This window comes from Palaemon carinicauda, chromosome 42 (assembly GCF_036898095.1).
Source record: "Palaemon carinicauda isolate YSFRI2023 chromosome 42, ASM3689809v2, whole genome shotgun sequence".
In the NCBI taxonomy this organism is placed as follows: Eukaryota; Metazoa; Arthropoda; class Malacostraca; order Decapoda; family Palaemonidae; genus Palaemon; species Palaemon carinicauda.
Window position 1 is genome coordinate 10,166,497 of NC_090766.1, and position 24,359 is coordinate 10,190,855.

The window sequence follows — 24,359 nt, forward strand, 5'->3', positions numbered from 1 at the left end:
GAAGGCAACATTCAGGCTCGCTCCTGAGTTGTTGGCTAGACTCAGAATCTGAGGGTCCCGACCCTTCGGTCCGATTCATTCAAGATTTTGAGTCTCCATTCTGTGTCTGATGTCCCAAGACCTTCTCTTTCTTGCCAGTACAGGAATCGAGAGGTTAGCGCTGGGAACAGCTGCAGTTTGGCCTCAGTTGCAGCCGATTTGGGAACACAAGGAGGACATGGGGGGAGAGTCACCAGTATACCTCTTCAGCCCGGACTCAAGGACATTCATCTCGACCTGTCTTCAGACCCTCCCCCGTCACGTCGCCCTACAGCACGATGTTGGATACATCGCAACGTCCCTCGCCTTCGAGTAATACTACTCTGTGACGCAGGTGCTACAAGCTGGAGTCTGGAAGCGTCTGATGACCTTCGCAGCCCGCTTCCTGCAGGGCGTGACCCACAGGAGTCTCGATACGTTTTCTATCGCTCTGTGGTGGCTACACAACAGCTGGTCTAACCTCAGGCTCCTTTTTGGACAGGTAGCAGAAGGTTGAGGGCATTGTTATCAGGTTTTAGTCTGCATGAACGAAAGAAGTATGTCTGGCCCTTACTTCTTTCTTCCTCATCCCCTCTACGGGGAAGCAGCATCCTGGTCTCTGCATAGCTGACCTCGAACCTCTGCAGGTAAACCATGCTTCCTTGTGTTCCGAGTATTGAGTCAATACTGTCGCGTCCCCCATACCCTGACGAGGTGGTATTGGGAACGTCCTAACCCAGAGTTCCTTCTGGAACTCCAGGTCAACTGCCTAGGACGGGTCACACTTCTTCCTTCACACACAAGCTTACGTAGGCCACATGGTCCCTTGCGGTGCAAGGAACTTGTGAGGTGCAGGGACTCCTTTTCTCGAGTGCGACTCACTCGGATTCTGAGTCCCCGGGTAAAGCCAAAGCCAGTATGGCTGGGGACTTTCCACCCTTCCTAAGGGATAAGTCACCCTTTGTAAATAGCGTGGTTTGTATTTCGGTTACGGAACAAATGACAAATTCGAAGATAATTTGTATTTTTCCTAACCATACAAACCTTAGCTATTTACACATATTTGCCCGCCAGCCCTGTCCCCCAAGACAAGTCCTACCTCTAAGTGAAAGTGAGTATTCACCTGTGTGTGAGGGGGAGGAGGGGTAGCTAGCTACCACTCCCCTACCCCCCCGCTAACTAGCGCGGGGGTAATACACCCTCGTTAAATTCTAATGGCTCGCCATTTCAGCTACGCTAAAAGTAATAACCCTTTGTAAATAGCTAAGGTTTGTATGGTTAGGAAAAATACAAATTATCTTCGAATTTGTCATATTATCTTTGAATTTGTCATGTTGAGTATATACTATCTGAAAAAGTGCTGTAGCACAGAACTTCTCTTGAAAGTGAGATTGATCTCAAATTTTGTTTTGATAATATGGTCATAGTTTTTGTCATTGCTATTCACGATTAGTTTTATGTCTGTATGAATATTTCTCAAAAGGTAGTTTCAAAAAGTCTTATCAGTGAAGCCGTAGCTAATGTGAGATTAGATTGTATACTTTCGTGAGTCATAGATTTTAAACACTTGACCTATGGGCCATAGACTGCCATATTTCTTAAACCTGTAGTATGATACTTGTTGAATAATTAATCATTGTAATAATGCCTTGAAGTTCATAACATTTTAGCAGAAATATAATAATATAGGTTATTTGTAAGTCTAGTATTTCACATCCCATATGGCCAAAAGTTATTCATAAATTGATTTGTCTTGGGACCCCTTGTTTGATGTTTGAGGCAAATCCAGCTGCTTGATTACTATAACGTGAATGTTAGATTGATATTACAATTTTCTTTTCAGAACTGAAGTATTAACTATGTCTGTTAATAACCTAACTTTTTCAGGTTCATTGGATAACACAAGCCAAGCCATTTACCTAATTATTTTGAAGTACTGTAACCTTTTACATAAACATTATCATTTTACCCAACACTTTATGTTAGCAAGTTGCAATATATATAATAGGCTTAAAAAGAAATGATTTAGTCCCCAGTTAAGGTTTTAGAATTATGTACACATTTATTTAATATTCAATGTAGAATTGTTCCATAACTGAAATACAAACCACGCTATTTAATATGGGTTATTACTTCGGCGGAGCTGAATGACGAGCCATTAGATTTTTAACGAGGGTTTACTCCCCCACCGCTAGTTAGCGGGGGTTAGGGAGGGGTAGTTTACTACCCCCCCCCTCACACACACCGGTGAATACTCCACTTTACTTTTGGCTTGGGTGGAGAACAGACTTGTCTGCTCTCACCCTCGCTTTGACTGCCATTAATCTGTTTTGCTTTTTCTTTTTAAGAGTGTGTGAAGTTGGCCTCTATCATCATGCGTACGTGTCCTGGTTTACCTGACCGCCCTTGTGGGACCTTTATGTCGGCGGTAGACACGGATCCTCACACCTTGTGTCCTCATTGTAGGGGCCAACGGTGTGAAAAGGGTAATGTATGCGGTGAGTGTAGGGAGTGGTCTACCTCCCAGTGGGAGAGGTTTGCCCGGCGCCGGAAGAAGAAGTCCAAAAGGGATATTTCTCCTCCAAAGGCTTCTTTGAAGAGAGAAAATCTCAAGGCCTCTTCTTCTGTAGCCCCAACCTCCTCCGAAGCTCCCACTTGATCGGTCTCTTCCGAGAGACCGTCGAAGGGGAATGTAGACCGTTGTTCTGTTGCCCGATCCCGGGGTGCGGGGAAGGTAGTTGCCTCCCATAGCGAGGCAGCTGCCCCTCCTCCCTTGGAGGAGGATATTGATTTCCCTGTACCTAACCGTGATTTGTTGCAGCTTTGGTCTTCCTTGGGGCTTCAGGGTTCGCCCTCCAAGGAAGTCCTGTTTGATATGATCAAGCTGGGAGCAGCTGTTAAACAATCGCTGGCGATAGCAGATGTAGATCCTCTGTCTATCGTCGACGTTGTTATAACGGAGGCCTCTGGTGTGTCGGATCAAACTGCTCCTGTTGTTGCTGAGGTAGCTGAAGGCTCTGATTCCCCCTCCGAACATCTTTCGAGGGTGGAACTTAGTCCCACGGTCTCTCCTGCTGGTGATTCTCCCCCCCGGGGGAGTTCCTTTACAGAGACTCCTCTGCGGAGGCCTTACGAAGGTCAGCTTGCTGATCCCACGGCCCCTAGAGGGCGTATAAGGCGGAAGGCTCGTCCTCCCCTTTGCCGTAGAGGACTTCCTTCTCCTCACAAGGGAGTTAGGGGGCGCCTTTTTGGCTCGTCGTCCCCGCAGTCCTCTGCTGAGGAGACTCACCATTCTCCGATCCTGCCAGCTACCACCTTAGACCTCTCCGAAGATCGTTCGCGATCTCCTTCAGTGGAAGGTCGTCCTGCGGGACCCCCTGACCTGTCACCCTCCAGACCTGCTGTCCTGCCATCACCCTTCAAGGATGCTGATCCTGTCATTGTACAGGCACCGGTCCCTTCGGGGCACAAGGGACTTGACCGCAAAACTGCGCCTCAGTCCCTTAAGCGCCAGGCACCCCCTGTGTGCCGTCTTGCTGCTGTTCCTGACCTAGTGCCATTGCACTCCCTTGCGCGTGTGCGCGCTCCTGCTCTTGTTCATACGCACCAGGTTAACCCTGCGCGCCCTCCTGCAGTTTCTGTTATAGTGCGCCAGCGCTCTCCTGCGCACCAGCGCCCTCCTGCAGTTCCTGCTACAGCACCTAAACGCTTCCCTCTTCGTCAGCGCTCTCCAGGGCCTCAGCGCCCTTCTGGAATTAAACGCATTGCCGTAGTTCCTGACACAGCGCGCAAGCGCTCACCAACGCACCAATGCTCTCTTACAGTCCAGCGCGCAGTACAGGAGGTACCTAAGTTAGTGCACGGGCGCTCACAGGTACCCCTGCCCTCTTCTTCTAAACTGCGCACCCCTGTGCGCCTGTATCCTGTTGCGTGCCACTCGCGGCCAGCCCAGCAGCACACACCTGTGCGCCCGAATCCTGTTGCGCACCCTGCGCTCCCATCGCAGCAGCGCACGCCCTTACGCCCGCATCCTGATGCGCGCCATGCGCGGCCACGATCCCCTGTGCACCCAACGCGCCCTCGTTCACTTCAGAGGGCAGTTCCTGCACCACCTGCGCATCGTTCTCCTGCGCGCCAGCGCGCAAGCTCATCTTTGTGCCCTCACGAGGCTGCGCAATCGCGCCCTCGCCCCGTGCTTCCTGACACACGTGCTCCACGCCCACGCGGTAGGAATATTTCTCCTGCGCACGCGCGCCCCATAATTTGGCCCGCACGGGCTCATCAGCAGGTTCCTGTGCGCCCGCGCACAGGCGAGCAGAAGGTTGCTCACGCTCCAGCTCCTATCCTGCCTTCAACACCGCCCCACATTCCAGCTCCTCTGCGCCGCACACCCTCGCCGTCACCTATGCGCGCCCGCACCCACACGCCCTCGCCCTCGCCTTCGCGTGCCTGCGCGCCCTCGCCCTCTCGTGCCCGCACCCTCGCGCGCGGTCACGCGCGCACGCGCGGTCACGCGCGCACGCGCAAAGTTCCTGTACCACACGTTCCTGCCGCGCGCGATCCAGAGCAGGGCTCATTGTGCGACTTCCAGCGCGATTCACGCCGCGATCGCCAGTGACTTCATGGGGCTTCAGGCGGACAGATCTTCTTCTCGTTCCCCCCCTCGCAAGCGCAGAACAGCGCGCTCGCCGGAGGAGGGGAGGTTTCCGGACAGGTCTAAGGACCCTCGTTTGTCGACTCCTCCTAGGGATCCCCTTTCCTCCAGAGGGAGTGTCTGACAGCGCGACTGTCAGCCAACAGCCCTGGTTTGGTATCATAGTCAGAGCTCTCATGCAGGCTTTTAAGCCTGTATTCTCTGAACTAGGTCACAAAGCAGTGGCTAACTCGTCTCCCCTGAAGAGGAAGAGAGGAGTCCCCTCTGTGGTGACTTCTCCGAGGGCTAAGCTGTCTCCTCGGAAATCCTTGCGCAAGGCTCCTTTTCCCCCCCAGACTTTCTCTCCCTCCCCTGCGGACGAGGATTTCCCATCCTCAGGGGAGTCGGATAAGCCGGTCTGTTCCCCCATCGCACCAATGGGGGAAACTCCGCCTCTCCCTGAGAAGTCTCCTCACGCCGGGTTGGAGAAGAGCCTGCATCCATCGTTGCTAGAGTCCTGTATCCCTCCCAGGAGGGAGCCGAAGGACTCAAAGACTTTTCCGAAGTCTTCTACAAGGATAAGACAGAAAGCAGCTAGACCTTCGGACAATGTCCACGTGTCCCCCCAAGAAGAGCCACTGGGGACAGGAGACTTTGGTGCCAGCCCTTCGGGAGGAGAGCATCATTAGTCAGAACATGCATTCTGGCAAGTTCTGACCCTCATGAGAAATCTCAACGGGTTTCCGGACCCTGAGATTCCTCCTCGTGAGGGGAAGGACACGGTCTTGGACCCCCAGAAGCCCTCTAGGGCCAGTGCAGCCTTGCCCTGGTCACAAGGGATGAGTGCCAGAGACAAGGTCGAAGGCCAGCTCTCCGAGCTTGCCTCCTCCTCAAGTCCACCAGAGGAGGTACTTTGAGATCTTAGAGGAGACTTGTTTGAGTCTTCCCATCCACCATTCTTTGGAAGAACTCACTGGGGGAGTCCCTCTCGAGAGACTTTCCAACCGGCAGGTTTCGTATTCTGCCACTGAGATCCTAAGCCAGGAGAAGGTGACGAAGTGTGCCATGCAGGCAAATTCGTGGCTTGACATCTGGCTGGGGTCTCTGGGCATCCTGTTGCGTTCTGAGGACCTGTCCAAAGAAAGCACCAGGAAAGCACTGGAGACATTCTTACTCTCTGGCACTCGGACCATCGAGTTTCTGGCCCACCAAGTCTCGAGCTTGTGGGCCAATACGATCCTGAAACGTCGAGACGCAGTTGCCGAGAGGTTCCACCAGAAAGTCCCCAGTTCCGAAGTTAGCAGGCTCAGACACTCTTCCGTGCTCGGTAAGAGCCTGTTTGAGCCTAAGGACGTGGAGCTAGCCGCTGAGAAGTGGAGGAAGTCCAACCAAGATGCCCTCCTCCACAGGGCCCTGACATCTAGGCCCTACAAACCTCCAGCAACTCAACAGCCCCGTCCAGCTAAGAATACGAAAAAGACTACAGCAGCGAAGCCAAAGGTGTCTAAGCCCTTTCCCGTCAAGGACAGGAAGGCCAGGAAGTCCTCCAGGGGAGGTAAAAATCCTTGAGGGAGCGGCCGTGGCCGTAAACGCTAGGATTGGCAGTCCCCCTGCATGTCCACCAGTGGGGGGATGCCTACAAAGTTGCGCAACAAGGTGGCAGCAACTCGGGGCAGATACCTGGACGATTTCCGTGATTGCTCAGGGTTATCGCGTCCGGTTCACATCCTCTCTACCTCCCCTGACAGCGAGGCCAGTGTCATTGAGCTCCCTTACCATGAGATCGGTAAGGGGGCAAGCCCTCCGGGCAGAAGTCGAGACCATGTTGAAGAAGGACGCTCTCCAAGAGGTGGTAGACGGGTCCCCAGGCTTCTACAGTCGACTCTTTCTTGTAAAGAAGGCGTCTGGAGGCTGGAGACCAGTCATCAACCTCTCGACCCTGTACGGGTTTGTCAGACAGACTCCGTTCAGCATGGAGACGGCAGACACGGTCAGACTTGCAGTGAGACCGCAAGACTTCATGTGTACACTGGACCTGAAGGACGCGTACTTCCAGATCCCAGTCCATCCGTCTTCCAGGAAGTACCTAAGATTCTGTCTAGACAACAAGATCTACCAGTTCAAGGTGCTGTGCTTTGGTCTCTCCACAGCTCCTCAAGTGTTCACCAGAGTGTTCACCCTGATTTCATCGTGGGCTCACAGGATCGGTATCCGTCTCCTCTGTTACCTGGACGACTGGCTGATCCTAGCAGACTCGGAGGCAACCCTTCTACGCCACCGAGACAGGCTTCTCGAGCTTTGCCAGGATCTGGGGATCGTGGTAAACCTCGAGAAGTCCTCTCTGCAGCCCTCTCAGAAACTGGTATACCTAGGCATGGTCATAGACACCAGTCTCCACCAAGCCTTCCCATCAGACGACAGGATAGCAAGGCTGAGGAAGGTCGCAAGGCCTTTCCTCAAACGAGAAGAACTTCCAGCCCAAACGTGGTTACGTCTCCTCGGCCACCTCTCTTCCTTGGTCCGTCTGGTTCCCAATGGTCGCCTCAGAATGAGATCCCTCTAGTGGCGACTCAAGTCTCGGTGGAATCATGGACACAATTCCCTGGACTTTCTGATCCCTATGGGTCCTGCGGAACAGACGGACCTTAGGTGGTGGCTAGCAGACGAGAACTTACGAAAGGGAGTGGATCTTCTCGTCCTTCCCCCGGATTTGATGTTGTTTTCGGACGCATCAAAGATAGGGGGGAGGCCCACGGTCTGAACCACAGGACCTCAGGCCTGTGGTCAGAATCAGAAAGGTACCTCCACTTAAACCTGCTAGAAATGAAGGCCGTATCCCTGGCGCTTCACAAGTTCCATCAGGTCCTGGTGGGCCACTCTGTGGTGGTGATGAGCGACAACACCACAGTAGTGGCTTATATCAACAAGCAGGGAGGTACCTTCTCGGAACAGCTATCCCATCTTGCAGTAGAGATACTGAGATGGTCCGAAGCCCACTCGGTCACACTTTCAGCTAGCTTCATTCCAGGCAAAAGGAATGTGCTCGCCGACAGTCTGAGCAGAGCGACGCAGATAGTGAGTACCGAATGGTCTTTGGATCCTCAAGTAGCCAACAAAGTCCGGACTTTGTGGGGTTCTCCGACTGTGGATCTGTTCACTACAGCGCTGAACTTCAAGCTCCCGCTTTACTGCGATGTTTACGCCTTTCCCCCGTTCTGTCTGATGAGGAGGGTGCTCAACAAGACCAGAATATCGGTCAATCTATCGATGACCCTGATAGCTCCGCTATGGCATCACGCAGAGTGGTTTCTGGACCTCTTGCAACTCCTGACGGAGCCCCCGAGAGAACTCCCTCCACGTCATGAGCTACTCAAACAACCACATGCCAACATCTTCCACAAAGCTGTAGCTTTGCTTCAACTCCACGCCTGGAGACTATCCAGCACCTCCTCGCTGAGAGAGGATTTTCGCAACAATTTGTGAATAGGATGTCTGGACACCTGCGCAGGTCATCCGCAGGTGTCCTACCAGGCGAAGTAGCGAGTCTTCTGTGGTTGGTGTCGTGGAAGGGGTATCTCTCCGCTCGATGCCACTGTTCCAGCAATAGCGGAGTTCTTTGTGTATTTGCGGAAAGAAATGCGACTTTCAGTCTCGGCGGTAAAAGGCTATCGCTCAGCCTTAAGCCTAGCCTTCAGGCTCAAAGGAGTGAACATTTCTTCCTCGCTGGAACTTTCTCTACTCATACGGAGTTATGAGCTTACCTGCCCTCAGTCGGAAGTGAGACCTCCTCCATGGAACGTGGTTCGAGTTCTCAGGTCTCTGAAGAGACATCCCTACGAACCATTACGCCAGGCTTCAGATCGCCACCTTACCTGGAAGACGGTGTTCCTGCTAGCTTTGGCCTCGGCCAAACGAGTCAGCGAACTCCATGGTCTCTCATACGACATCGCCCATTCAAGGGGATGGGGGGAGGTAACGTTCAGATTCGTCCCTGAGTTTGTTGCCAAGACTCAGAATCCGGGAGTGCCGGACCCTAGGTTCGACTCTTTCCAGGTTTCGAGTCTTCGTTCTGTAACAGATGACCTAGACCATCTCCTACTGTGCCCAGTAAGGAGTCTGAGGTTGTATCTTAAAAGAACAGCTGTAGTTCGTCCCCAAGTGCAAGCCTTGTTTTTGAGCACTGGGAAAACGAAGAGGAGGGTCACCAGGAATACCATCTCAGCATGGATTCGCAAGGTAATACACCTAACCTTGAATCCTGACCCTCCTCCGTCACGTCGCCCCAGAGCACATGATGTCAGGGGCATAGCTACGTCACTGGCCTTCAAAAAGAACTATTCAGTGACGCAGGTCCTGCAAGCTGGGGTGTGGAAACGTCAGACGACCTTCACAGCCCACTACCTGCAAGACGTGACACACAGGAGACTCGATACGTTCTCTATCGGCCCTGTGGTGGTTGCACAACAACTGGTCTAACCTCAAGCTCCTTAATGGACAGGTAGCAGAAGGTTGAGGCCATTGTTACCCGGTTTTAGTCTGCCTGAATAAAAAGGTTTGTCTGGCCCTTATTCTTTTCTTCATCCTGTCCTCCCTTGGAGAAAGCAGCATCCTGGGTTCTCTGCACAGCTGACCTCAAACCACAGCAGGTAAACCAAGCTCCCTTGTGTTCCTAGTATTAAGATTAATACTGTCGCGTCCCCATACCCTGACGAGGTGGTATTGGGAGAGTCCTAGCCTAGATTTCCATTTGAAGAACTCCAGGTCAACTCCTTAGGACAAGTCACTCTTCTCACCTTCACACACAGCTTATGTAGGCCGCGGTAGTGCACAGCAATGCTAGCGAGGTACATGGACTCCTTATTTCCTGAGTACTTACACACTCAAATATGGAGTCCCCGGGCAAAGCCAAAGCCAGTATGGCAGGGCCTTACCACCCTTCCTAAGGGGTGAGTCACCCATATTAAATAGCGTGGTTTTTATTTCAGTTACGGAACAAATGACAAATTCGTAAATAATTTGTATTTTTCCTAACTATACAAACCTTAGCTATTTAATCAAACTTACCCTCCAGCCCTATCCCCCGTGAAGTCCTACCTCTAAGCAAAGTGGAGTATTCACCGGTGTGTGTGAGGGGGGGGTAACAAGCTACCCTTCACTACCCCCCGCTAACTAGCGGTGGGGTAGTAAACCCTCGTTCAAAATCTAATGGCTCGTCATTCAGCTCCGCCGAAGTAATAACCCATATTAAATAGCTAAGGTTTATATAGTTAAAAAAATACAAATTATCTACGAATTTGTCATATTACAAAAGAAATTTAGTGTGTTCTATGCCTCCATCATACATAGATTTTATTCTTGCAGAAAAATGAATTTAAATCTTCTGGATAGAATAGAGTTCCAATTCACATTGTATTCATATAAATGGTATCTTTTTAAGTGTGACATTGGTGATACCTGGTAAATTGTTACAAATATGGTTGCAGAGTAACTTTTGACTGAGAAATTTGCACTGGTTCTATATCTGATTAGGAGGCATAACTACCGCTATTTCTAAATAATTACAAAAAGTTTCTTTTAGCGAAGTCCTTTATTTTGTGCATACTAATTTATACCCCAATTTCCATTTATTAAAGGTAGTTTCCATCTAAGAACACTATTCTTTAGAAAACTTGGGTATCAAATCTTTTGTTTACATACAGTTTAAAGTATTCATTTAAATGACACGATCATTTATTAAAGGTAGTTTTTATCCAAGAACACTATTTTTTAGAAAACTTGGGTATCAAATCTGTTTTGTTTACATACAGTCTAAATGATTCCTTTAAATTACATGATCAAGCATTTTTATTAACTGAATCTATAAAATGTATGAAAGAATAGCGATGAAAAACAAAATTTATTTGTTTGCTATAATCTCATCTAGTAAGATTTTATAAGGTCTTGTATTTTTAGTTTTAGTTTGCCTTTCAAGCATTGTATATGTCCCAACTTCATAGAATACTATTTTTCAGGCTACAGTTGGTTGCTTGCTTCAGAATACAGTATCAAGTGACTGAAGGTAGATATAATGGTGATGTCCATTAATCACAAGAAAGTTCTGTTCTGTACGGATGGAATTTAGGATCTGCGACTTCAAGAAAAAAATACACACCATTATTTTTAGGTGTAGGGAGAATTCATTTTCAAGATACTTCTGTAGATCTGTTTACAGTGAGACTCTAAAACACGCTGATATTTCCTAGTTAATCTGTTAAAATTAGCAGTTAGAATTCAACAGTAAAACTAATATTTTTCTATATATCCTCAAATCTGCTGCTGTCTGTTCCATACATTTTTCATTTTACATTATACTGATTAAGTCTTAGTCATCGTAAATGCTACTGTCAGTTTTTATTTGAAAATTTTGACAAAGAACAAATTGTAAAATTAATTTATACTTTCTTTGCAACTGGAAATATCACTGAATCACCACTGCAACGAATTCGATCACCGTTTTAGTCTTTTGCGATCTTGCGTCATACTAAATTTACTAGAAGCCTCAATATTGAATCTCACTGTCACTTATGTATTGTCAATTGAAAATTTTATTTATATTTTCATTGTATTTATACTAGGTATAAGACTAGTAATAACTTGTTTTATCAGGACTTTAGAAAAAGGTCATATAATTTTCAGTTATGTGCCACTTTATGTAAATTTGATCTGACCACAATGCTTGTGTGTTTCAATAATTTCTTATAGCATTTGAAGTGACACAAACACTTGATCATAGTCATCATCATGAATCAGAAAATATGTCAGCTAAAACTTTTGGTACTAATATTAAATGACTAGTTTTTCACAAACAAACATTGTGGTATTTTAGGTAAACTTTCTCTTGGTTTTTACGGAAATGATGAGGAAAATGTGTTTTTAAAACTATACTGTATGTTATCACAAATCCAGATATTTGATCTTAATTTTTCTCAATCAGGCAAAGTCCTACTTGTTGAAAATCTTTTTTTTATACAGTGATGTTTATTCATTGTATTTCTATGATACTCTGCTCTTTGTGGCCCCCGTGGATATTGGACCAAGGCTGATAGATTGGAAAACTACTCAACACAATTCCAGGTTTTTTACCCTGTGTTTTAGCTTGTGATATTATAAGGTTTTGTTTCTGTCCTTACTTTCCATTAGGCCTTCCTATTCTATAAATATCTGTTGGTTTATTAAGCTTTGCCTTAATTAGAACACATATGCACCGTGATGGCATAAAACCTATGACGATTGTTATGGCTCTTCCGAGTTCTATGCTTAGGTGCTGGTTTTATTTTTGAATAACTAAGTTTCTCCAGCAGTAATTTTAGTTCCACTTTACCTCCCCTGTTTAATGTGAAGCCTGCTCAGGATGTTGAATAATCTGGAGAACAGCACATGATATACATTATTTGGTTAGATTATAATTCTTACCTTACATTAATAAGCTGGTTTGAACGTACAGTGGTAAACTTCGCTAAGCTTTTAAGTTAATGTATTTAGCAACTGATTGAATATGAAGGTTCTGTCGAGAAAGTTATTCTTTTTGAAAGTCTATTGTCTGATACTTTATCAAAAATCTTCTGAAGTCTTTTCATGAATCTTGCTGAAGGCTGCTCTCTTATCATTAGTCAATCGTTGATGGTCTGATGTGTTGGAAATGCTAGCATTTTCAAGGAGTTAAGGCTTTCTACAAAATTCAAAGGATATCTAATGTAGCTTGAAAATATATTCCTAATCAAGTTCTGAAACATGATAATTTACACTTTCTTAAGATTTATTTCTCTTTTCATTATAGGTTTATTGTTTCTTTTTTTTTATGGAAAATGTTGATCACATTTGCAAACGTAGTGATGATGTGTCCGAGCTTAATTTTCTTTAAATTTGAGTGTTTTTGAAGGCTTCCTCTTGGTCTCCTCTTTAAGGTTTAGTTAAAATAATTTTGCTTCAATGGTTATTTAAGGAAAGTATTGAATTTGAATTTAAGTTATTTATAGATATCTGGAGAAATAAATGGTTTGAGAAAATCAATAGCAACCAATAATTATTTCTCAATAATGGTAATTCTATCTCATATTGGTTTCCATGGAATTCACCCTAAGAACATCAGTATGTCTATTATTTTCTTCTTTGGGACTTTTTTTATTAGTTGTAAACATTTTAAATGAAATTATGTGAAGGGTTATGATCTCCCCACATCAATTCAAAATATTTTCCTTCATACTGTACTTTGGTTTGCAAAATTTTACAAGGTTTTTCTCATTTTTAGGCCATTCTAGCTGGTTTGAAAGGCCAGTTTGGTTTCAAAAGATTTGAAAAATTTCCTTTACTTGCTTTTTTTGAGTGTGTGATAAGGCCTGGTTTAAAGTATCTACTTAGAGTAAACTCTGATATCCTGTGTGTTTGGTCTTTGGTTCTTTGGTCTGTTGAGTTACTTTGGACATTCCTTGCTCTATAGAGTTGTTTGTGAGTAATTCTTGTTTATATATTTTTCCAGATAATCTTTTTTTAAAGATTTATTTTCAGGTCACTTGTGGCATAAAGGGCTTTCTTAACCCTTTAACCCCCAGGCTATTTGGAAATTTCCAACCCTTAACCCCCAGGGGGTTATTTTTTTCCCAGCACATTTTGCAGTATATTTTTTTTAAATTGCTCTAACAGCCTTAATTTTTGTCATAGAGAGGTCAGGTTGGTCTCATTCTCTTGGAAAATGCCTGAATTTTTCCAAAGAATTATCAAAAATATGAGAACAAAATTTTTTATAGCATTTTTTTGCAAGGACGTACCGGTACGTCCATGGGGGTAAAGGGTTGGCTTTTGTGAAACGTACCAGTACGTCCTTTGGGGGTAAAAGGGTTAAGTATTCAGGCATTTTGTGGGCACTTTCTGTTTATAAATGTCTTGAAGAGTACCCATTGTTTTATGAATTTTCTCTTGGTAAAGATTGCCTACTGGTAATGTCTTGATTTGCCAAGCTTTGGGGATTATACTCCTTAGTTCCAATTTGCTTAAAACTTCTTTTGTAGCACTTTTTCTATTGAGTTATTTGAGGAACGCCTTAGTCATGGATTATGGAGAAATTTAGGCGCTCCTTGTTTTTTTAAAGTTATTTTGGGTGTAAATTAATCTATTCAATAATATTGCAATCCATTATCTATGTAGTTATTCGATGTGTTTCTTGATTCAATAAGCCATCCAGGGCATTTATCTGAATCACCAGTTTTGAGTATTCCCTTGTTTGCTGAATTTCTTTTAGCATACACTGGTTTATCTAGGACACCATTTTGTCTATGGAGACATTTGATCTTTATTCTTATGTCCATTCAGTTATTCCTTTACCTTCTTTGGTATTGGAAGTAATTCTGGACATTTTCATCTTTAGTGTCATTTAGAACACTTCCAGGGGGTTGTCATAGGCAATCATTGAATAATGAAGTGATCTATAAGTTATTTGGAGCACTATATTGCATATGGAATTATTTAGAACACCATATTGCCTATGGAATTATTTAGAACACTATATTGCTTATGGAATTATTTAGAGCAATCTTTAGTGCCGGGAGGTATCTGCTACACATCTTGATCAAAGGAGCTATTTTGTGCTCTCCTTGGATTCATTATTTCATGTCACTCATTGTTTCCTCGTTTCTATTCAAGTAGTTCCTTGTTTCATTTTTTCCATTCTTGTTTTCAAGAATTCCAGTTTTCTTGTTAATCTTTAGACTCCAGAGTTATGGAGCATTGCTCTGTGAATTAAGATCTAATTGAAAAGATCTTTGTAATTGGCTGATTTAAAATTTATACATATTTCTAACTATTTTGATTATATCTTTGGGGGATATTTAAAAGAGAACTTCTGTATCAATGAAATTCAAGGTATATTGCTCACACGTAGCACCTTAAAGTTTTCTTCCTATGCTATCTGCTAAACATTCATAAAACTGGTGAGAAATTTGCTTTATCCCCTTTTGTTTCTTAAAAACAAAAATATTAAAAGCATAGTATTTTGTAAATTTCTTGTTTATTAATAAGGGAAATTTTTTTACAACAATTAACTTCTGCTTTCCTTTTATTATAGATAATGTATTCCCCTTTTACAACTTTTCTAAGAGTGAAAACAAACTAGAATCCATCTTTTGATTTGCAGTACATTATATGTTAAGATAAAGAATAGCATGGCATCTTGAATTTTTTATTCTTTAATGTGTGGATAATTCTTAAATATGTCAAATATTGTCCCAATAGTCTACTATGTGTGAATAATTCTTAGATATTAGTCAAGTTTTGTTCCTATATCATGTGAGAATAATTCTTAATTATTGGTCAAATTTCATCCTTATGCCATGGGCAAATAATTCTTAAATAGTCAAATTTTGTCCCAATACATATCCTCCCTTTGACCTTTTGTATTACTGTACTTTGCAGGAGTCTCTCTCTCTCTCTCTCTCTCTCTCTCTCTCTCTCTCTCTCTCTCTCTCTCTCTCTCTCTCTCTCTCTCTCTCACTCTCGACTCTCTCTCTCTCTCTCTCTCTCTCTCTCTCTCTCTCTCTCTCTCTCTCTCTCTCTCTCTCTCTCTCTCTCTCTCTCAGTGCTACATGAATATACCTTGAAGAATAACAAGATAAAGTTCTCTTTTATATTAACCTGATGCTTACCTCCAAAACAGAACTCCCACTCCCCATCCTTGATCCTTCCTTTATCCCAAATTTGGAAATGTTATAAATAAAAGACTTGCCTCTTATGGCTGATGAGTCTCCCGCTGGCCCCCTCCTCTTTGAGCATCAGCATTTGCCATTTTATTCCTCACCATAAAGTGGGTTAAAAGGTTCATAGGTAGATCCTGATCTTAACTAGAGTAATCACTTGTTCTTTTAGACTGTTATTTTACTCCTCATGTACAGAGCTTGTTCATTCTTTTACTGGTGTCTTGAGAGTTGTAGATCAATTTGTTATTTTGAATATATTGTACTTGTCAAAGGATGACAGCCTGTACTGGTATACATATTGGATTGTGGTCTACTTATTGATCCAGCTGCCTTGTCTGTGCAGGTTTTCTCCTGACAGCTAAAGTCATAAAAAATTATGGCTCTGTTGTGCCATTATTAATTTGCTCAAAAGCCTCAAATTTTAAAGTTTAATGTTTATCAGATTTTAAAATTGGATATGAATAATCTTAGTTAAATCAAATATTTAAGAATCTATAAAAGAAACTTGCATTGTAGGAGGTTATGATGTCAAATGTACAGGTTTTGGTATTATCATTTTTATGTTTAGTTTATGCACTTATGTCAATGACAAAAATATCAAATTTGTTATGAATTGTGTAAAATAAGTAGTGTAAAATCTATCTTATGTAAAAGGATTGTGATTCAATGTGCTCCAGACATGTTTATGCTCTTCTTGAAGTTAATATGTAATTGATGGTAACTGCTATTTATAAATTTTTCATAAAACGTCAATTTCAAATATAATTTAAATGTTATATTGAAGATTAATGATAAGTGTACTTTAACGTAAGTGTTTCAAGGACTTAGGTAAGAGGGTCATTTTCAAGTCTTGCATTTCAGAGCTTTCTATTATGGCGAGATACCTGGGCTCGCTGAAAAGGTGCACAGCTCGGTTCAGAAATTCCATTTTGTTTCTTGGCTTGTGTCATTTGTGCCTATGACATAAAGAAGGGATAAATAACACTTTAATCATTTTTAGATGAATTGTGTAATAAGTTTTTGAATATGTTGTCGTTGCCGTGAAAACTGTTTTGTTGTGTGTGTATATGTGTGTTTGTATTGTTTAAAGGGTGTGAAAACTGATTTTTTATGAAGAATAGGGTTTTTAATCATTGATGAAGAACCTCGTCAGGTTTAATGTTTTAAATGCGAAATTTCCTGGAGTTATGGCAAATTTTTTTATTTCTTTATATTGGTCAAGGTATAAAAGTTCTATTCCCATGAAATTGCTTTGTTTACATATACAGTACAGGTACTCATAATCTGTGTTTTTAAGATGCGTTGATTTCATTTCTGGGTAGCTTTTTTGGCTAATGCAATACTGATGTGCAGAAATAGTCCTGTCTTTAAACTGTATCCTTCCTAGAGTAAAATTCATAACATTGTAAGAGACATATAAGGTTTTTTTACACTTACAAAATTCACAATAACTTAAATATCGTACTCAAAAGTTCATTAATGCCTTAATTATAAATAATTCATAATCCACTTTACTCCTTTTTTTAAATCGCTTAACTATCTTTATAGTTTGAGATCTTGATAATGTTTTGAAATTGTAAGATTATCAATTTAAACCATGGATTGTGAGCAGCTTCATGACTGACATTTCTTGTGTAGTCATTTTAGCTTTTGTTCGTTTATTAGATTGTCTGGTCTTTTGGCCAGTTTATCTTCTAATTCATTAGATAAATGGTATAAAGTGATCCTATTTGAATCTAGCTGGAACTCTGATTAGCACTGAGATTATTAAAGTACTTCACAGTCAGAACACGGATAGTTATCAAATTAGTAACAAACCATACTCGTTATTCTTAATTATAAATTTACTAATTGACATATTGAAAGAGGGTACAATTTAAATTGTTACAGTACAATGTTAAAAGTTATGTCTTTTGCAGTCTCTCAAAGTTTTAATCTTTTCAAAACACAAAGTACCCACTACTGAACTTATAAGTAATTATTTCTCTACCCTTCAAGTATACCATTGATTTAGTTGTTTGCCCTCAAAGGGTCATCAGAGCTCACGAGCTAGAGTAGTTTTAGTATTAAATTGAGAATCATAAGATTAGATTAAAAATGATTGATAGAGCTGCAAAAGTAATGAAAAGAAAATATGGGAAATTAGACACCCTCTCTTCTCTATCTCACAAAACACAGAATAGTTTAGTGTCATCAGTGCAACTCATAGGATTCTCTGTAGGAATTACACTTGAATGTCTTGGCAGTGTTCCTTCAGGCCCCACTGTAGTTGCATTAGTTTTATAGTCTTCAACTTTACATCCTCTAGCTTTAGAGCCTTCAACTTTACATCCTCAATCTTTATAGTCTTCAATTTTACCAGTTCTAGCTTTATAGCCCTCAACTTTACTACCTCTAGCTTTATAGCCTTCAACTTTATAGTCTTCAATTTTACCAGCTCTAGCTTTATAGCCCTCAACTTTACTACCTCTAGCTTTATAGCCTTCAACTTTACCTCCTGTAGTTTTATAGTCTTCAACTTTACCTCCTGTAGTTTTATAGTCTTCAACTTTACCTCCTTTAACTTTATAGCCTTCAACTTTACCTCCTCTATCCTTATAGCCTTCAACCTTACCACCTCAAGCTTTATAGCCTTCAACTTTACCTCCTTTCCTGCCTTCATTCTTCTGTCTTGTCATCCAAGTTCTTATAATTTTTACTTAAATGTGTACCTACATGGTTTTCCCTGGGCTGCACCAATATCCCTCGGTAAAAAAACGATAATCACATGATTCCTCATTGGAGAATTATTTTGTTCTTATTGGTAACGAGATCTATAGTTTTTATACCAATTTTACTCTTTTATGATGATTATTCATTGCACATCAGTATAACAAAAGCATTAAAACCCAGTAAATTTTTATCATTGATCAAATCAGTATCTGATGTAATTGTAATGAGATTGTGCAAATATTGAATGTTGGGACTTGGTGCTATGAAAGTGTTGAGAATTCAATTAGGAATGAAGGTTTGCTGTGCATGTATTGAATGATTGGTTTGAGATTCTTATGGAGAAGTTAGGTCGTTCTTTTGTCTAATTCCTTCCAGTGGAGCATGTCCCAAGGTGTACGGGGGAAGTCAGTTTTTTGGCAGTGTTTCCTTCAAGAAGGTAAACAAAGTATTTTAGTTACAGCTTTTTGTAGATAGGTACAAATTAGAATTTCAGGTTTTCCATTGTAGAATTAGGATGGGGTTTGAATTGTAATTTATGTAGTGCAGTTTCTGAAGAAATTTGATTTAATTACAGTACAGTATGTGAAAAGGTGAAAAAGAGGTCCCCATTTAGGAAGTACAATGCTCAGTCAGTTCATTGGCAAGCTTCAAACTCAAGTTTCTTAAAATAGATGTTTTTCAAGAGTAGAATCATCAGCTTCAGTAAGCAGAAAAAAATTGGTATTTTAAGTTTTTGGAATAGCCCGTGTTATTGTCTTAAAAATTTATTAGAGTAAAAAAAATCATTTGAAATTTAGTATTTCCCTGAAGATTATATATTTTCTAAGTTGACTATATATTCAACTTAAAAGGTTAGTTATATGAATTTATATAAGAAAAAATTAAGAGTAAATTATTTTCTCGATTATAGAATTTTGACGTATTAATTATATGTTTTGCTGAACTACCTAAGGAGAAAATTTCAGTCTTCATAAAGTTACCGAGAAGCAAATGACAGATTTTAATTTGTCTCTTTGTTCAGAGATATTTGAGTTTGATGCTTCACCTCCTATAAGTATATATTTTTCTAACAATAATTAATTTGTATAGAAGTTATAATTCCTGGTCCTGTGTTTCTCTATTACAAAAGCTATTCTATTATTTTTACTATCAGTTATAGAGCGTTATTAATTCGTCATTATTAAATGTCATCATGTTAGTGAACTACAGGGTGTTATATACAGTATACTGGAATTCAGAATTCAGTTTTTGATAATCTAAAGATATATGTATTTGCCTCCGTTGGTAATTTTTTCTTCAAACACCTTACGTTGAAAGGTATTTGGGAGCTCGGAGACATTTGTGTTCCAATTAATACTAAAATCATATCTATAATTTAATGTATGCTCATCTTGTATCGATTTTTGATAGAGAATATTGTAATCCATGAAAATGATCTTCATCTGTCTGAATGTCTCTTGTGTCTGAACCCATTCTTGTGATTTTAAAGAGGCATTTAAAACTACCTTTGAAGTTTGGTTAATTTAGTATGTTAAGAACAAAAATCCAGAAATTATCAAATTATTTAAATAACTAAAAATAACTTGATCTCAACTATTTTGACCGTAATTTGTAGTGATAAAGTTACACAGGACCTACGTAAAATACATAATGAATGATAAAAAATCATCTTTGATTATTGGCTGAAGATATCTTAGGGAATATATGCTTGTGATAGTAGAGCGAGGGATTATGAGCAGAGGGTAGTATAGTAAGAGATTTATAAGGCCAGGAGTGTATTAAAAATACTAAGTTGATAGTATATTAGGGGCTTGTATACTAAGGATTACTTTCCTTAGTATACAACCCCCTATACTGTAGTAAGGAATTATAAGCTGAAGATAGTTTATTAATGGTAAGGCTACTGTTGTATCTTGTAGGGCTGACTTTTATTTAAATTTATAGGTGTATAAGACATTCCCATTTCTAGGAGTATTCTATATTTTTGAGGTATTAGTTTATCTTTAGGATTTATCAACTTTGAATTAAAACTTAATCTACCTCAAACTATAGACAAATATTAAATTAGAATGTTTCATAATACTGTTAATCTGTATGTTTAAGGAAAGTCTTTTTCATAAGATTTTTAATTCAAATAGTGTCATTAGCTAAGTGTTTCGGGTTAAACTCGCTTTCCAGCGTTGCCTTTTCCAAGGGTTTGCATTTGAAAACTTTATTACACAGCTAAAGTGATTCAGGTGTCCACGTGTAAGGTGAATGCGTACTTCGGTCCGATCTGACTGTCTGCTGGGAGGAGTAGCAAGGATGGTCAGGGCAGTAGTCTTGCCCGGCTCTTCTCTTTTACCCGACTCAATTATATGCATTAAATGGGACGAGTCAGGGAGGCACCTTGGCATTTGCGAATCTTGTCTGCTTTTGAGTGGGCTTCAGGTGTCTGTAGTAATGGATCGTTTCTGAAATTGCACGAAGACCTGAAAATGACATATGATTTTTTTTCTTGTTTAATGTATAATTTCATGTTTCGTTAAAAAATTAACTTTAATCACCGGAATCTGCTTTATAAATTTAGTAATATAAATAATGAGACAAATCTTTTACCATTTAACTTCAGGAGAGTTCATAACCATTCCTGAAGTCTTTAAATTACAATCCTGATATTGTTTGTAAAATTATCAATAAAATTAAAAAAAAAAAAAAAAAAGAAAGGAAAAGGAAAGCATTCAAGGGCCTAGTAACATTGTTTTATCAGAAGAAAACTTTGCATCAAGTTTCTGGTTACTAGGTGGGAAAGGGGATGGCCTTGGTGGGCTTTCCTTTTCCTCCTTATTTTATTAATAATTTTACCATATATAGAAAGCACTGCTTACTTACACAATCATGAAATATGTAACCTTAAATCCTGAGCTTTAAATACATCAAACAGTTTTTCAAAAAGGGAAAACTGACACTGACCAGAAAAACAAAGAAAACAGGACTTTTGTCACTCTTGTACCATATTGGATGAAGGGTTGACTCACCTAAGAGTTTCTTTGTCCAATCATGAGCTTAATGCCTGACAAAGGTTAAGTTTTCTTTGAATGTAGGGCATTTAAAGCTTTCAGAAAATGGGGTTTCATGAATTTGATATATATGTCATTGACTTCATAGTGTTTGTATTTTCATTATATATTCAAGTAAAATGAATAACACTGAAACCTGTCTAATGTTTGACATTCAATCTACAATAAAAGTCTTTAACGAATTTCTAAGTTTTTCTTCAGCCATATTGTATTAATTGGAAACTTTAATTTCATATTTAGATATACCCGTCTACTTAGTTTAAATCTAATATCTTCAAGATAGAATAAAATTCAGAGGCTTTTGAGGAATATCAACTAATGGAAATAATAAGGCCATTATTATTATGACTTTAGTCTGGAAAAAAACCTGCTAGACAGGCAGCTGGATTAAGAAGTAGACTTTTGTCCAAAATGAAATACCAGACAGTTCGGCCATCTTGACTTTGAATATATTCATCATAAAACATTGGTACTGCTGCTCTCATCCCACCAGTGGGGGAGTGAATGAACTCTGTATATGGGGGGTAAATGACAGTCCAGAAGGACAAGAGCCTAGTTAGGAGAAAGGACTATTTCATGAGCCTTTTGGCCCACTTTTCATGGGGAATAAGGCATTTGCTGGTGCTAGAAGGGGCCGGGGGCCGCTTAGGGAGAACACTCGGTCATACGAGGTTTAATGTAGGGAGAATACTCTGAGGAGTTGTTGCATTTTTTTTTTTTCTATTCCAGATCTTCCTGTTTTCATTCCAGGTTTTCTTATTGTGTACAAGGGAAACTAAATAAAAATTTGTAATACTTATAATGCATTTTATTTCATAATTCTCAAGATGTTACAATGTTTTATACATATACCTTAAACATTTTAATGGCATGCCATATTAAACAGCAGAAATAGCAACAGAACAATACTTCAAGATAAATAAAAAATTGAATATTTTATAGTAAATAATAATTGCTACTTGGTAATGTCAATTGCATAAGAAAAATTTGTATGGACAAAAATGTTAGATAAAAGCCTTTTTCCTGAGGGATAATTTATGGCAAAAAAGTTACTTACCAGTGCTAATGGTATATAACTACATATATAGAATAAAGTAAAGGTGAATGTCCCATCATTTGGACGTCAGTGGTTAGTAGTATAGACATTTTGTACTATTTTACTCATTCTGGGGATGATATAGTAAGCTGGAAATGGTTCATTCATAATATTGAATTATAGATATCTGAATAGCTAATTAGAATGAACTTCATCCATAACAGAAATAAGATATCTTGAGCAATCCTGGGGTTTAGTGAGGTGAGATAATCTTTCAATATCTCCCATAAGAAATGTTTAAGTCTTAGACTTTCCCATTAATTATGGAAGATATCAAGAAATTACCTCTCCTCTTTAAACCCCAAGATTGCTCAAGCTATCTCATCTCTGTTATGGATGAAGTTGGTTTTAATTAGCTATCAAAATATCTTGAACTCAATATTATGAATAATCCATTTCCAGCTATACGACTATAATGAACCCAGAATATGAATTAAAGTGGTCTATAATGGCCATACTACTAAACACTGGCGTCCGAATGCTGGGCCATCTAACTTTACTTATTCAATATATGCAGTTATACCATTAGCACAGGTATGTCACCTTTTTTGCCATAAATTGTCACTCAGGAAACCTGCTCTTGTACCTTCAATTTTTGTCCATAAAAAATTTTCTTATGAAATTGACATTATCAAGTAGCAACAATTATTTACAACAAAATGTTTGAAATAACAACAAATGTACATTTATGAGTCATACAAGCATCTCCTATCTCTATTAATAAAGTTTTAATGATTATTTGTATATGATTAAATCTTAAAATGAAAAATCAGTATCTTATTTTATATAAAAAACAAGTGGTTTTAAACATTGGTTATCTGCTTAACAATTTTACTTGACATCCTAGTGATATGAAGTTATATTTAAGATTTGCAAGACAATTCTTCCTATAAAACCAGCTTTGATAGATTTAAAAGAAACAATTTAAATTTCTATTACAACTGAAAATTTATAACCACAACATTAACCTCTAAATATGTATATATTTTAAAAGTACTAACCTTTAAAATATTTTTTCAAAATGCTATATTGAAAGGAATTTCACAAGCATGCACACAATAGTTTCAAAAAATTTAACCTTTTTCTTTCTTTGAGCTTCCCTATAGGTAATTATTCTTCCTTGTCTTAAATAGTTGATCACATCCCAATTTTTTTTATTCAAATTAATGACTTAGGTGAAATTCCTAAATCCCTTCAAGTTTAACCTACGTATCAAGAACCAACAGTGTTTGAGCATTCTCTTCACAAATTATTAATCTTTACCCTTTCATTATGTTTAACAATAACCTTGAAGTTTTACATTAAAACCACCCTTAAAACATCTTTAAAGAAATATGCCATGAATGTTGATTTAAAACTACTTCATTGTTCCTAAAAGTTGATTCAAAATACTTGATGGTTCCTAAATGTTGACTTGAAACTACTTCATTTTCCTAAATGTCAATTTAAAACTACTTCACTGAGCATTTCCTTCTCTTAAGACTACTGTATCTCAAATTGAATTACAATTCCTTTCATAAAAACTTTTTATATATAATTAATTTGTAATATTCTCAAAACTACAACCGTTATTAACTATACAATATACTGTAAAGGCTATTCTACACTAGAATGTGAGGCACTTAATTGTATTTTTTGTAGAAAGAATATGCAAAGCTTAAAACCAATAGACAAGAGACTATCCTTTAAATAGCAATTTTTTTCATTCTTATGTTTGGGAAACAAATTCCTGTTCACAAGAACAGAGAAATTTTTTTTAAAGATTTTCTATGGCAAACAAGCATTTGGAATGGTATACAAGACCAGAACAATTAAAATACTGATATTTTAGAAAAATTAATTTAACAAAAATCACTTAAAATTATTTTAAATGAAGTTTGGAGATTAAGCTTACTAACACCTTGGGGAAAAATTTCAAAACAATTTAACCTTAATTTGATTTTTTTTTTTAAATTGTGAATATAACCTCAATATAAGAGAGAGAGAGAGAGAGAGAGAGAGAGAGAGAGAGAGAGAGAGAGAGAGAGAGAGAGAGAGAGAGAGAGAGAGAGAGAGGGAGAGAGAGAGAGAGAGAGAGAGAGAGAGAGAGAGAGAGATTGTGTGCGCCTTCTAAAAAG